This window comes from Heterodontus francisci, chromosome 39, assembly GCF_036365525.1.
Source record: "Heterodontus francisci isolate sHetFra1 chromosome 39, sHetFra1.hap1, whole genome shotgun sequence".
NCBI classification, from domain to species: domain Eukaryota; kingdom Metazoa; phylum Chordata; class Chondrichthyes; order Heterodontiformes; family Heterodontidae; genus Heterodontus; species Heterodontus francisci.
Genome location: NC_090409.1, coordinates 28,531,430 through 28,547,352, shown reverse-complemented (window position 1 = coordinate 28,547,352; position 15,923 = coordinate 28,531,430). Strand labels below are relative to the sequence as shown.

Sequence of the window (15,923 nt, the reverse complement as noted above, 5' to 3'; positions counted from 1 at the left end):
GTTAGGGACTGGTAGAGGGAGAGGGACTGGTACAGGATGAGGGACTGGTTCAGGGAGAGGGACTTGTACAGGGTGTGGGACTGGTACAGGGAGAGGGACTGGTACAGGGTGTGGGACTGGTACAGGGTGAGGGACGGGTACAGGGTGAGGGACGGGTACAGGGTGAGGGACGGGTACAGGGTGAGGGATGGGTACAGTGTGAGGGACTGGTACAGGGAAAGGGACGGGTACAGGGTGAGGGATGGGTACAGTGTGAGGGACTGGTACAGGGAAAGGGACGGGTACAGGGTGTGGGACTGGTACAGGGTGACAGACTGGTACAGGGAGAGGGACTGGTCCTGAGTGAGGGACTGGTACTGAGTGAGGTACTGGTACAGGGTGAGGGACGGGTACAGGGAGAGGGACGGGTACAGGGTGGGGGACTGGTACAGGGAGAGGGAATGGTACAGGGAGTGGGAATGGTACAGGGAGAGGGACTGGTACAGGGTTAGGGACGGGTACAGGGAGAGGGACGGGTACAGGGTGAGGGACTGGTACAGGGAGTGGGACTGGTCCAGGGAGTGGGAATGGTACAGGGAGAGGGAATGGTACAGGGAGAGGGACTGGTACAGGGAGAGGGACTGGTACAGGGTTAGGGACGGGTACAGGGAGAGGGACGGGTACAGGGTGAGGGACTGGTACAGGGTGAGGGACTGGTACAGGGTGAGGGACTGGTCCAGGGAGTGGGAATGGTACAGGGAGAGGGAATGGTACAGGGAGTGGGCATGGTACAGGGAGAGGGACTGGTACAGGGAGTGGGAATGGTACAGGGAGAGGGAATGGTACAGGGAGAGGGACTGGTACAGGGTTAGGGAATGGTACAGGGAGAGGGAATGGTACAGGTAGAGGGAATGGTACAGGGAGAGGGAATGGTACAGGGTTAGGGACTGGTACAGGGAGAGGGACTGGTACAGGGAGTGGGCATGGTACAGGGAGAGGGAATGGTACAGGGAGAGGGAATGGTACAGGGAGAGGGAATGGTACAGGGAGAGGGACTGGTACAGGGTTAGGGACGGGTACAGGGAGAGGGACGGGTACAGGGTGAGGGACTGGTACAGGGAGTGGGACTGGTCCAGGGAGTGGGAATGGTACAGGGAGAGGGAATGGTACAGGGAGAGGGACTGGTACAGGGAGAGGGACTGGTACAGGGTTAGGGACGGGTACAGGGAGAGGGACGGGTACAGGGTGAGGGACTGGTACAGGGTGAGGGACTGGTCCAGGGAGTGGGAATGGTACAGGGAGAGGGAATGGTACAGGGAGTGGGCATGGTACAGGGAGAGGGACTGGTACAGGGAGTGGGAATGGTACAGGGAGAGGGAATGGTACAGGGAGAGGGACTGGTACAGGGTTAGGGAATGGTACAGGGAGAGGGAATGGTACAGGGAGAGGGAATGGTACAGGGAGAGGGACTGGTACAGGGTTAGGGACTGGTACAGGGAGAGGGAATGGTACAGGGAGAGGGACTGGTACAGGGTGAGGGACGGGTACAGGGTGAGGGACTGGTACAGGGTTAGGGACTGGTACAGGGTGAGGGACGGGTACAGGGTGAGGGACTGGTACAGGGTTAGGGACTGGTACAGGGTGAGGGACGGGTACAGGGAGAGGGACGGGTACAGGGTGGGGGACTGGTACAGGGAGTGGGAATGGTTCAGGGAGTGGGCATGGTACAGGGTGAGGGACGGGTACAGGGTGAGGGACTGGTACAGGGTGAGGGACGGGTACAGGGAGAGGGACTGGTACAGGGAGTGGGAATAGTACAGGGAGAGGGAATAGTACAGGGAGAGGGAATAGTACAGGGAGAGGGAATAGTACAGGGAGTGGGAATAGTACAGGGAGAGGGAATAGTACAGGGAGTGGGAATAGTACAGGGAGAGGGAATAGTACAGGGAGAGGGAATAGTACAGGGAGTGGGAATAGTACAGGGAGAGGGAATAGTACAGGGAGTGGGAATAGTACAGGGAGAGGGAATAGTACAGGGAGAGGGAATAGTACAGGGTGAGGGACTGGTACAGGGTTAGGGACGGGTACAGGGTGAGGGACTGGTACAGGGTGAGGGACGGGTACAGGGTGAGGGACTGGTACAGGGTGAGGGACGGGTACAGGGTGAGGGACTGGTACAGGGTGAGGGACGGGTACAGGGTGAGGGACTGGTACAGGGTGAGGGACTGGTACAGGGTTAGGGACGGGTACAGGGTGAGGGACTGGTACAGGGTGAGGGACGGGTACAGGGTGAGGGACTGGTACAGGGTGAGGGACGGGTACAGGGTGAGGGACTGGTACAGGGTTAGGGACGGGTACAGGGTTAGGGACGGGTACAGGGTGAGGGACTGGTACAGGGTGAGGGACTGGTACAGGGTGAGGGACTGGTACAGGGTGAGGGACGGGTACAGGGTGAGGGACGGGTACAGGGTGAGGGTCTGGTACAGGGTGAGGGACTGGTACAGGGTTAGGGACTGGTACAGGGTGAGGGACGGGTACAGGGAGAGGGACGGGTACAGGGTGGGGGACTGGTCCAGGGAGTGGGCATGGTACAGGGAGAGGGAATGGTACAGGGAGAGGGAATGGTACAGGGAGTGGGCATGGTACAGGGTGAGGGACGGGTACAGGGTGAGGGACTGGTACAGGGTGAGGGACGGGTACAGGGAGAGGGACTGGTACAGGGAGTGGGAATAGTACAGGGAGAGGGAATAGTACAGGGAGAGGGAATAGTACAGGGAGAGGGAATGGTACAGGGTGAGGGACTGGTACAGGGTGAGGGACTGGTACAGGGTTAGGGACGGGTACAGGGTGAGGGACTGGTACAGGGTGAGGGACGGGTACAGGGTGAGGGACTGGTACAGGGTGAGGGACGGGTACAGGGTGAGGGACTGGTACAGGGTGAGGGACGGGTACAGGGTGAGGGACGGGTACAGGGTGAGGGACTGGTACAGGGTGAGGGACTGGTACAGGGTTAGGGACTGGTACAGGGTGAGGGACGGGTACAGGGAGAGGGAATGGTACAGGGAGAGGGAATGGTACAGGGAGTGGGCATGGTACAGGGAGAGGGAATGGTACAGGGTTAGGGACTGGTACAGGGTGAGGGACGGGTACAGGGAGAGGGACTGGTACAGGGAGTGGGAATAGTACAGGGAGAGGGAATAGTACAGGGAGTGGGACTGGTACAGGGAGAGGGAATGGTACAGGGTGAGGGACTGGTACAGGGTGAGGGACGGGTACAGGGTGAGGGACGGGTACAGGGAGAGGGACTGGTACAGGGAGTGGGAATAGTACAGGGAGAGGGAATAGTACAGGGAGTGGGACTGGTACAGGGAGAGGGAATGGTACAGGGTGAGGGACTGGTACAGGGTGAGGGACGGGTACAGGGTGAGGGACGGGTACAGGGTGAGGGACGGGTACAGGGTGAGGGACGGGTACAGGGAGAGGGACTGGTACAGGGTGAGGGACGGGTACAGGGTGAGGGACGGGTACAGGGTGAGGGACTGGTACAGGGTGAGGGACGGGTACAGGGTGAGGGACTGGTCCAGGGAGTGGGAATGGTACAGGGAGAGGGCATGGTACAGGGTGAGGGACGGGTACAGGGTGAGGGACGGGTACAGGGTGAGGGACTGGTACAGGGTGAGGGACGGGTACAGGGTGAGGGACTGGTCCAGGGAGTGGGCATGGTACAGGGTGAGGGACTGGTACAGGGAGAGGGACTAGTACAGGGTAAGGGACGGGTACAGGGTGAGGGACGGGTACAGGGAGAGGGACTGGTACAGGGTGAGGGACGGGTACAGGGTGAGGGACGGGTACAGGGTGAGGGACGGGTACAGGGTGAGGGACTGGTACAGGGTGAGGGACGGGTACAGGGTGAGGGACTGGTCCAGGGAGTGGGCATGGTACAGGGTGAGGGACTGGTACAGGGAGAGGGACTGGTACAGGGTGAGGGACGGGTACAGGGTGAGGGACGGGTACAGGGAGAGGGACTGGTACAGGGTGAGGGACTGGTACAGGGTGAGGGACGGGTACAGGGTGAGGGACGGGTACAGGGTGAGGGACTGGTACAGGGTGAGGGACGGGTACAGGGTGAGGGACTGGTCCAGGGAGTGGGCATGGTACAGGGTGAGGGACTGGTACAGGGAGAGGGACTGGTACAGGGTGAGGGACGGGTACAGGGTGAGGGACGGGTACAGGGAGAGGGACTGGTACAGGGTGAGGGACGGGTACAGGGTGAGGGACGGGTACAGGGTGAGGGACTGGTACAGGGTGAGGGACGGGTACAGGGAGAGGGACTGGTACAGGGTGAGGGACTGGTACAGGGTGAGGGACGGGTACAGGGTGAGGGACGGGTACAGGGTGAGGGACTGGTACAGGGTGAGGGACGGGTACAGGGTGAGGGACTGGTCCAGGGAGTGGGCATGGTACAGGGTGAGGGACTGGTACAGGGAGAGGGACTGGTACAGGGTGAGGGACGGGTACAGGGTGAGGGACGGGTACAGGGAGAGGGACTGGTACAGGGTGAGGGACGGGTACAGGGTGAGGGACGGGTACAGGGTGAGGGACTGGTACAGGGTGAGGGACGGGTACAGGGTGAGGGACTGGTCCAGGGAGTGGGCATGGTACAGGGTGAGGGACTGGTCCAGGGAGTGGGCATGGTACAGGGAGAGGGAATGGTACAGGGAGTGGGAATGGTACAGGGTGAGGGACGGGTACAGGGAGAGGGACGGGTACAGGGTGAGGGACGGGTACAGGGTGAGGGACGGGTACAGGGAGAGGGAATGGTACAGGGTGAGGGACTGGTACAGGGTGAGGGACGGGTACAGGGTGAGGGACGGGTACAGGGTGAGGGACGGGTACAGGGAGAGGGACTGGTACAGGGTGAGGGACGGGTACAGGGTGAGGGACGGGTACAGGGTGAGGGACTGGTACAGGGTGAGGGACGGGTACAGGGTGAGGGACTGGTCCAGGGAGTGGGAATGGTACAGGGAGAGGGCATGGTACAGGGTGAGGGACGGGTACAGGGTGAGGGACGGGTACAGGGTGAGGGACTGGTACAGGGTGAGGGACGGGTACAGGGTGAGGGACTGGTCCAGGGAGTGGGCATGGTACAGGGAGTGGGCATGGTACAGGGTGAGGGACTGGTACAGGGAGAGGGACTGGTACAGGGAGTGGGAATGGTACAGGGTGAGGGACTGGTACAGGGAGAGGGACTGGTACAGGGTGAGGGACGGGTACAGGGTGAGGGACGGGTACAGGGAGAGGGACTGGTACAGGGTGAGGGACGAGTACAGGGTGAGGGACGGGTACAGGGTGAGGGACTGGTACAGGGTGAGGGACGGGTACAGGGTGAGGGACTGGTCCAGGGAGTGGGCATGGTACAGGGTGAGGGACTGGTCCAGGGAGTGGGCATGGTACAGGGAGAGGGAATGGTACAGGGAGTGGGAATGGTACAGGCTGAGGGACGGGTACAGGGTGAGGGACGGGTACAGGGTGAGGGACTGGTACAGGGTGAGGGACGGGTACAGGGAGAGGGAATAGTACAGGTAGAGGGAATGGTACAGGGAGTGGGAATGGTACAGGGTGAGGGACTGGTACAGGGAGTGGGCATGGTACAGGGTGAGGGACGGGTACAGGGAGAGGGACTGGTCCAGGGAGTGGGCATGGTACAGGGAGAGGGAATGGTACAGGGAGTGGGAATGGTACAGGGTGAGGGACGGGTACAGGGTGAGGGACGGGTACAGGGTGAGGGACTGGTACAGGGTGAGGGACGGGTACAGGGTGAGGGACGGGTACAGGGTGAGGGACTGGTACAGGGAGAGGGAATGGTTCAGGGAGAGGGACTGGTACAGGGAGTGGGCATGGTACAGGGTGAGGGACGGGTACAGGGTGAGGGACGGGTACAGGGTGAGGGACGGGTACAGGGAGAGGGACTGGTCCAGGGAGTGGGACGGGTACAGGGAGAGGGACGGGTACAGGGTGAGGGACTGGTACAGGGTGAGGGACGGGTACAGGGAGAGGGACGGGTACAGGGTTAGGGACTGGTACAGGGAGAGGGAATGGTTCAGGGAGAGGGACTGGTACAGGGAGTGGGCATGGTACAGGGTGAGGGACTGGTACAGGGAGTGGGCATGGTACAGGGTGAGGGACGGGTACAGGGTGAGGGACTGGTACAGGGAGTGGGAATGGTACAGGGAGTGGGACTGGTCCAGGGAGTGGGCATGGTACAGGGTGAGGGACGGGTACAGGGTGAGGGACTGGTACAGGGAGAGGGAATGGTACAGGGAGAGGGACTGGTACAGGGAGAGGGAATGGTACAGGGAGAGGGACTGGTACAGGGTTAGGGACGGGTACAGGGTGAGGGACTGGTACAGGGAGAGGGAATGGTACAGGGTGAGGGACGGGTACAGGGTGAGGGACTGGTACAGGGAGAGGGACTGGTACAGGGAGAGGGAATGGTACAGGGAGTGGGAATGGTACAGGGAGAGGGAATGGTACAGGGTGTGGGAATGGTTCAGGGAGAGGGACTGGTACAGGGAGAGGGAATGGTACAGGGAGAGGGACTGGTACAGGGTTAGGGACGGGTACAGGGTGAGGGACTGGTACAGGGAGAGGGAATGGTACAGGGTGAGGGACGGGTACAGGGTGAGGGACTGGTACAGGGAGAGGGACTGGTACAGGGAGAGGGAATGGTACAGGGAGTGGGAATGGTACAGGGTGAGGGACGGGTACAGGGTGAGGGACTGGTACAGGGAGAGGGACTGGTACAGGGTGAGGGACTGGTACAGGGAGTGGGAATGGTACAGGGAGTGGGCATGGTACAGGGTGAGGGACGGGTACAGGGAGTGGGAATGGTACAGGGAGTGGGAATGGTTCAGGGAGAGGGACTGGTACAGGGAGTGGGCATGGTACAGGGTGAGGGACGGGTACAGGGTGAGGGACTGGTACAGGGTGAGGGACGGGTACAGGGTTAGGGACTGGTACAGGGAGAGGGAATGGTACAGGGAGTGGGACTGGTCCAGGGAGTGGGACTGGTACAGGGTGAGGGACGGGTACAGGGTTAGGGACTGGTACAGGGAGAGGGAATGGTACAGGGAGTGGGCATGGTACAGGGTGAGGGACGGGTACAGGGTTAGGGACTGGAACAGGGAGAGGGAATGGTACAGGGAGTGGGACTGGTCCAGGGAGTGGGACTGGTACAGGGAGTGGGAATGGTACAGGGAGTGGGACTGGTACAGGGTGAGGGACGGGTACAGGGTGAGGGACTGGTACAGGGTTAGGGACTGGTACAGGGAGAGGGAATGGTACAGGGAGTGGGCATGGTACAGGGAGTGGGAATGGTACAGGGTGAGGGACGGGTACAGGGTGAGGGACTGGTACAGGGTTAGGGACTGGTACAGGGAGAGGGAATGGTACAGGGAGTGGGAATGGTACAGGGAGTGGGAATGGTACAGGGAGTGGGACTGGTACAGGGAGAGGGAATGGTACAGGGAGTGGGCATGGTACAGGGTGAGGGACGGGTACAGGGTGAGGGACTGGTACAGGGTGAGGGACGGGTACAGGGAGAGGGACTGGTACAGGGAGTGGGAATAGTACAGGGAGAGGGAATAGTACAGGGAGAGGGAATAGTACAGGGAGTGGGACTGGTACAGGGAGAGGGAATGGTACAGGGAGTGGGCATGGTACAGGGTGAGGGACGGGTACAGGGTGAGGGACGGGTACAGGGAGAGGGACTGGTACAGGGTGAGGGACGGGTACAGGGTGAGGGACGGGTACAGGGTGAGGGACTGGTACAGGGTGAGGGACGGGTACAGGGTGAGGGACTGGTCCAGGGAGTGGGCATGGTACAGGGAGAGGGAATGGTACAGGGAGTGGGCATGGTACAGGGAGTGGGCATGGTACAGGGAGAGGGAATGGTACAGGGAGTGGGCATGGTACAGGGTGAGGGACGGGTACAGGGTGAGGGACGGGTACGGGGTGAGGGACTGGTACAGGGAGAGGGACTGGTCCAGGGAGTGGGCATGGTACAGGGAGAGGGAATGGTACAGGGAGTGGGCATGGTACAGGGAGTGGGAATGGTACAGGGTGAGGGACGGGTACAGGGAGAGGGACTGGTACAGGGAGAGGGAATGGTACAGGGAGTGGGAATGGTACAGGGAGAGGGACTGGTACAGGGAGTGGGAATGGTACAGGGAGTGGGAATGGTACAGGGAGAGGGACTGGTACAGGGAGTGGGCATGGTACAGGGTGAGGGATGGGTCCAGGGAGAGGGACTGGTACAGGGTGAGGGACTGATACAGGGTGTGGGACTGGTACAGGGAGAGGGACTGGTACAGGGAGAGGGACTGATAAAGGGTGTGGGACTGGTACAGGGAGAGGGACTGGTACAGGGAGAGGGACTGGTACGGGGTGTGGGACTGGTACAGGGAGAGGGACTGGTACAAGGAGAGGGACTGGTACGGGGTGTGGGACTTGTACAGGGTGTGGGACTTGTACAGGGTGTGGGACGGGTACAGGGTGAGGGACTGGTACAGGGAGAGGGACTGGTACAGGGAGAGGGACTAGTACAGGTTAAGGAACTGGTACAGGGAGAGGGACTGGTACAGGGAGAGGGACTGGTACAGGGAGAGGGACTAGTACAGGGTAAGGGACTGGTACAGGGAGAGAGACTGGTACAGGGTTAGGGACTGGTAGAGGGAGAGGGACTGGTACAGGATGAGGGACTGGTTCAGGGAGAGGGACTTGTACAGGGTGTGGGACTGGTACAGGGAGAGGGACTGGTACAGGGTGTGGGACTGGTACAGGGTGAGGGACGGGTACAGGGTGAGGGACGGGTACAGGGTGAGGGACTTGTACAGGGTGTGGGACTGGTACAGGGAGAGGGACTGGTACAGGGTGTGGGACTGGTACAGGGTGAGGGACGGGTACAGGGTGAGGGACGGGTACAGGGTGAGGGACGGGTACAGGGTGAGGGATGGGTACAGTGTGAGGGACTGGTACAGGGAAAGGGACGGGTACATGGTGAGGGATGGGTACAGTGTGAGGGACTGGTACAGGGAAAGGGACGGGTACAGGGTGTGGGACTGGTACAGGGTGACAGACTGGTACAGGGAGAGGGACTGGTCCTGAGTGAGGGACTGGTACTGAGTGAGGTACTGGTACAGGGTGAGGGACGGGTACAGGGAGAGGGACGGGTACAGGGTGGGGGACTGGTACAGGGAGTGGGACTGGTCCAGGGAGTGGGCATGGTACAGGGAGAGGGAATGGTACAGGGAGTGGGCATGGTACAGGGACAGGGAATGGTACAGGGAGAGGGAATGGTACAGGGAGTGGGCATGGTACAGGGAGAGGGAATGGTACAGGGAGAGGGAATGGTACAGGGAGTGGGAATGGTACAGGGTGAGGGACGGGTACAGGGTGAGGGACTGGTACAGGGAGTGGGAATGGTACAGGGTGTGGGACTTGTACAGGGTGTGGGACTTGTACAGGGTGTGGGACGGGTACAGGGTGAGGGACTGGTACAGGGAGAGGGACTGGTAAAGGGAGAGGGACTGGTACAGGGAGAGGGACTGGTACCGGGTGAGGGACTGGTACAGGGAGAGGGACTGGTACAGGGAGAGGGACTGGTTCAGGATGTGGGACTGGTATAGGGTGAGGGGCTGGTACAGGGTGAGGGAGGGTACAGGGTGTGGGACTGGTACAGGGTGAGGGGCTGGTACAGGGTGAGGGACGGATACAGGGAGAAGGACTGATACAGGGTGAGGGGCTGGTACAGGGTGACAGACTGGTACAGGGTGAGGGACTGGTACATGGAGTGGGACTGGTACAGGGAGAGGGACTAGTACAGGGTGAGGGACTGGTACAGGGTGAGGGACTGGTACATGGAGTGGGACTGGTACAGGGAGAGGGACTAGTACAGGGTGAGGGACTGGAACAGGGTGAGGGACTGGTACAGGGAGAGGGACTGGTACAGGGAGAGGGACTAGTACAGGGTGAGGGACTGGTACAGGGTGAGGGACTGGTACAGGGAGAGGGACTGGTACAGGGAGAGGGACTAGTACAGGGTAAGGTACTGGTACAGGGAGAGGGACTGGTACAGGGTTAGGGACTGGTACAGGGAGAGGGACTGGTACAGGGAGAGGGACTAGTACAGGGTAAGGGACTGGTACAGGGAGAGGGACTGGTACAGGGTTAGGGACTGGTACAGGGTGAGGGACTGGTACAGGGAGAGGGACTAGTACAGGGAGAGGGACTAGTACAGGGTAAGGGACTGGTACAGGGAGAGGGACTGGTACAGGGTTAGGGACTGGTAGAGGGAGAGGGACTGGTACAGGGAGAGGGACTTGTACAGGGTGAGGGACTGGTTCAGGGTGAGGGACGGGTACAGGGTGAGGGACAGGTACAGGGTGATGGACTGGTACAGGGAGAGGGACGGGTACAGGGTGAGGGACAGGTACAGGGTGATGGACTGGTACAGGGTGAGGGATGGGTACAGTGTGAGGGACTGGTACAGGGAAAGGGACGGGTACAGGGTGTGGGACTGGTACAGGGTGACAGACTGGTACAGGGAGAGGGACTGGTCCTGAGTGAGGTACTGGTACAGGGAGAGGGACTGGTACAGGGTGAGGGACGGGTACAGGGAGAGGGACGGGTACAGGGTGGGGGACTGGTACAGGGTTTGGGACGGGTACAGGGTGAGGGACTGGTACAGGGTGAGGGACGGGTGCAGGGTGAGGGACAGGTGCAGGGTGAGGGATGGGTACAGGGTGTGGGACTGGTACAGGGTGAAGGACGGGTACAGGGAGAGGGACGGGTACAGGGAGAGGGACTGGTACAGGGTGAGGGGCGGGTACAGGGTGAGGGAGTAGTACAGGGTGAAGGACGGGTACAGGGAGAGGGACTGGTACAGGGTGTGGGACTGGTACAGGGTGAGGGACTGGTACAGGGTGGCGGACGGGTCCAGGGAGATGGACTGGTACAGGGTGAGGGACTGGTACAGGGTGATGGACGGGTAGAGGGAGAGGGACGGGTACAGGGGGAGGTATGGGTACAGGGAGAGGGATGGGTACAGTGTGAGGGACTGGTACATGGTGTGGGACTGGTATAGGGTGAGGGGCTGGGACAGGGTGAGTGCCGGGTACAGGGAGAGGGACGGGTTCAGGGAGAGGGTTGGTACAGGGTGAGGGACTGGTACAGGGAGAGGGTTGGTACAGGGTGTGGGACTGGTACAGGGTGAGGGACTGGTACAGGGAGAGGGAGTGGTACAGGGAGCAGGTTAGTACAGGGTGAGAGACTGATAGGGGGAGCAGGTTGGGACAGGCAGCAGTTTGGTACAGGGTGAGGGACTGGTACAGGGGGAGGGACTGGTACAGGATGTGGGACTGTTACAGGGGGAGGGACTGGTTCAGGGAGAGGGTTGGCACAGTGTCAGGGACTGGAACAGGGTGTGGGACTGGTACAGGGGGAGGGACTGGTACAGGGAGAGGGTTGGTACAGGGTGTGGGACTGGTTCAGGGAGAGGGTTGGTACAGGGTGAGAGACTGGTAGGGGGAGCAGGTTGGTACAGGGAGCAGTTTGGTACAGGGTGAGGGACTTGTACATGGGGAGGGTCTGGTACAGGGTGTGTGACTGGTACAGTGGGAGGGACTGGTTCAGGGAGAGGGTTGGTACAGTGTCAGGGACTGGTACAGGGTGTGGGACTGGTACAGCGGGAGGGACTGGTTCAGGGAGAGGGTTGGTACAGTGTCAGGGACTGGTACAGGGAGGGCGACTGGTACTGGGTGTGGGACTGGTACAGGAGAGGGATGGGTCCAGGGAGAGGGACTGGTACAGGGTGAGGGACTGGTACAGGGTGTGGGACTGGTGCGGGGAGAGGGACTGGTACAGGGAGAGGGACTGGTACAGGGATGGGGACTGGTACAGGATGAGGGACTGGTACAAGATGAGGGACTGGTACAGGGAGAGGGACTGATGCAGGGAGAGGGTTGGTACAGGGAGAGGGTTGGTACAGTGTGAGGAACTGGTACAGGATGAGGGACTGGTACAAGGGGAGGGACTGGTTCAGAGAGAGGGTTGGTACAGGATCAGGGACTGGTCCAGGGAGAGGGACTGGTACAGAATGAGGGACTGGTACAGGGTGAGGGACTGGTACAGTGAGCAGGTTGGTACAGGGTGATGGACTGGTACAGGGTGAGGGACTAGTTCAGGGAGAGGGTTGGTGCAGGGTATGGGACTGGTACAGGGTGAGGGACTGGTGCAGGTTGAGGGACTGGTACAGGGAGAGTTTTGGTACAGGGTGAGGGACTGGTGCAGGGTGAGGGACTGGGACAGGAAGAGGGACTGGTTCAGGGAGAGGGTTGGTACAGGGTGTGGGACTGGTACAGGGTGAGGGACTGGTTCAGGGAGATGGTTGGTACAGGGTGTGGGACTGGTACAGGGTGAGGGACTGGTTCAGGGAGAGGGTTGGTACAGGGTGTGGGACTCGTTCAGGGAGAGGGTTGGTACAGGGTGAGGGACTGGTACAGGGTGATGGACTGGTACAGGGAGAGGGTTGGTCCGGGGAGAGTGGTGGTACAGGATGAGGGACTGGTTCAGGGAGAGGGTTGGTACAGGGTGAGGGACTGGTACAGGATGAGGGACTGGAACAGGGGGAGAGACTGGTTCAGGGAGAGGGTTGGTACAGGGTGTGGGACTGGTACAGGGTGAGGGACTGGTGCAGGATGAGGGACTGGTACAGGGAGAGTTTTGGTACAGGGTGAGGGATGGGACAGGAAGAGGGGCTGGTTCAGGAAGAGGGTTGGTACAGGATGAGGGACTGGTTCAGGGAGATGGTTGGTACAGGGTGAGGGACTGGTACAGGGTGAGGGACTGGGACAGGAAGAGGGACTGGTTCAGGGAGAGGGTTGGTACAGGATGAGGGACTGGTACAGGATGAGGGACTGGTTCAGGGAGAGGGTTGGTACAGGGTGAGGGACTGGTACAGGGTGAGGGACTGGGACAGGAAGAGGGACTGGTTCAGGGAGAGGGTTGGTACAGGGTGAGGGACTGGTACAGGGTGAGGGACTGGGACAGGAAGAGGGACTGGTTCAGGGAGAGGGTTGGTACAGGATGAGGGACTGGTACAGGGTGTGAGACTGGTTCAGGGAGAGGGTTGGTACAGGGTGAGGGACTGGTACAGGGTGAGGGACTGGGACAGGAAGAGGGACTGGTTCAGGGAGAGGGTTGGTACAGGATGAGGGACTGGTACAGGATGAGGGACTGGTTCAGGGAGATGGTTGGTACAGGGTGAGGGACTGGTACAGGGTGAGGGTTGGTACAGGGTGAGGGACTGGTACAGGGTGAGGGACTGGGACAGGAAGAGGGACTGGTTCAGGGAGAGGGTTGGTACAGGATGAGGGACTGGTACAGGATGAGGGACTGGTACAGGGAGAGGGTTGGTACAGGGTGAGGGACTGGTACAGGATGAGGGACTGGTTCAGGGAGAGGGTTGGTACAGGATGAGGGACTGGTACAGGATGAGGGACTGGTTCAGGGAGAGGGTTGGTACAGGGTGAGGGACTGGTACAGGGTGAGGGACTGGGACAGGAAGAGGGACTGGTTCAGGGAGAGGGTTGGTACAGGATGAGGGACTGGTACAGGATGAGGGACTGGTTCAGGGAGATGGTTGGTACAGGGTGAGGGACTGGTACAGGGTGAGGGACTGGGACAGGAAGAGGGACTGCTTCAGGGAGAGGGTTGGTACTGGATGAGGGACCGGTACAGGGTGTGAGACTGGTTCAGGGAGAGGGTTGGTACAGGGTGAGGGACTGGTACAGGGTGAGGGACTGGGACAGGAAGAGGGACTGGTTCAGGGAGAGGGTTGGTACAGGAAGAGGGACTGGTACAGGATGAGGGACTGGTTCAGGGAGACGGTTGGTACAGGGTGTGGGACTGGTACAGGGTGAGGGACTGGTTCAGGGAGAGGGTTGGTACAGGGTGAGGGACTGGTACAGGGTGATGGACTGGTACAGGGTGTGAGACTGGTTCAGGGAGAGGGTTGGTACAGGGTGAGGGACTGGTACAGGGTGATGGACTGGTACAGGGTGTGAGACTGGTTCAGGGAGAGGGTTGGTACAGGGTGAGGGACTGGTACAGGGTGTGAGACTGGTTCAGGGAGAGGGTTGGTACAGGATGAGGGACTGGTACAGGATGAGGGACTGGTTCAGGGAGATGGTTGGTACAGGGTGAGGGACTGGTACAGGGTGAGGGACTGGGACAGGAAGAGGGACTGGTTCAGGGAGGGGGTTGGTACAGGATGAGGGACTGGTACAGGGTGTGAGACTGGTTCAGGGAGAGGGTTGGTACAGGGTGAGGGACTGGTACAGGGTGAGGGACTGGGACAGGAAGAGGGACTGGTTCAGGGAGAGGGTTGGTACAGGATGAGGGACTGGTACAGGGTGTGAGACTGGTTCAGGGAGAGGGTTGGTACAGGGTGAGGGACTGGTACAGGGTGAGGGACTGGGACAGGAAGAGGGACTGGTTCAGGGAGAGGGTTGGTACAGGATGAGGGACTGGTACAGGATGAGGGACTGGTTCAGGGAGATGGTTGGTACAGGGTGAGGGACTGGTACAGGGTGAGGGACTGGGACAGGAAGAGGGACTGGTTCAGGGAGGGGGTTGGTACAGGATGAGGGACTGGTACAGGGTGTGAGACTGGTTCAGGGAGAGGGTTGGTACCGGGTGAGGGACTGGTACAGGGTGAGGGACTGGGACAGGAAGAGGGACTGGTTCAGGGAGAGGGTTGGTACATGATGAGGGACTGGTACAGGATGAGGGACTGGTTCAGGGAGATGGTTGGTACAGGGTGAGGGACTGGTACAGGGTGAGGGTTGGTACAGGGTGAGGGACTGGTACAGGGTGAGGGACTGGGACAGGAAGAGGGACTGGTTCAGGGAGAGGGTTGGTACAGGATGAGGGACTGGTTCAGGGAGATGGTTGGTACAGGGTGAGGGACTGGGACAGGAAGAGGGACTGGTTCAGGGAGAGGGTTGGTACAGGATGAGGGACTGGTACAGGGTGTGAGACTGGTTCAGGGAGAGGGTTGGTACAGGGTGAGGGACTGGTACAGGATGAGGGACTGGTACAGGGTGTGAGACTGGTTCAGGGAGAGGGTTGGTACAGGATGAGGGACTGGTACAGGATGAGGGACTGGTTCAGGAAGATGGCTGGTACAGGGTGAGGGACTGGTAAAGGGTGAGGGTTGGTACAGGGTGAGGGACTGGTACAGGGTGAGGGACTGGGACAGGAAGAGGGACTGGTTCAGGGAGAGGGTTGGTACAGGATGAGGGACTGGTACAGGATGAGGGACTGGTTCAGGGAGAGGGTTGGTACAGGGTGAGGGACTGGTACAGGATGAGGGACTGGTTCAGAGAGAGGGTTGGTACAGGATGAGGGACTGGTACAGGATGAGGGACTGGTTCAGGGAGAGGGTTGGTACAGGATGAGGGACTGGTTCAGGGAGAGGGTTGGTACAGGGTGAGGGACTGCTACAGGGTGAGGGACTGGGACAGGAAGAGGGACTGGTTCAGGGAGAGGGTTGGTACAGGATGAGGGACTGGTACAGGATGAGGGACTGGTTCAGGGAGATGGTTGGTACAGGGTGAGGGACTGGTACAGGGTGAGGGACTGGGACAGGAAGAGGGACTGCTTCAGGGAGAGGGTTGGTACAGGATGAGGGACTGGTACAGGGTGTGAGACTGGTTCAGGGAGAGGGTTGGTACAGGGTGAGGGACTGGTACAGGGTGAGGGACTGGGACAGGAAGAGGGACTGGTTCAGGGAGAGGGTTGGTACAGGATGAGGGACTGGTACAGGATGAGGGACTGGTTCAGGGAGATGGTTGGTACAGGGTGAGGGACTGGTACAGGGTGAG

The 15,923-nt window shown here is 60.2% G+C and overlaps 1 protein-coding gene across 1 annotated transcript in view; it reads left to right on the top strand.

The window, feature by feature from the left end:
• LOC137352857 (POU domain, class 2, transcription factor 2-like) overlaps positions 1 to 15,923 on the top strand; it is a 153,225-nt gene that overhangs the window by 24,296 nt on the left and 113,006 nt on the right. The gene's annotated exons all lie outside the window — the stretch shown is intronic.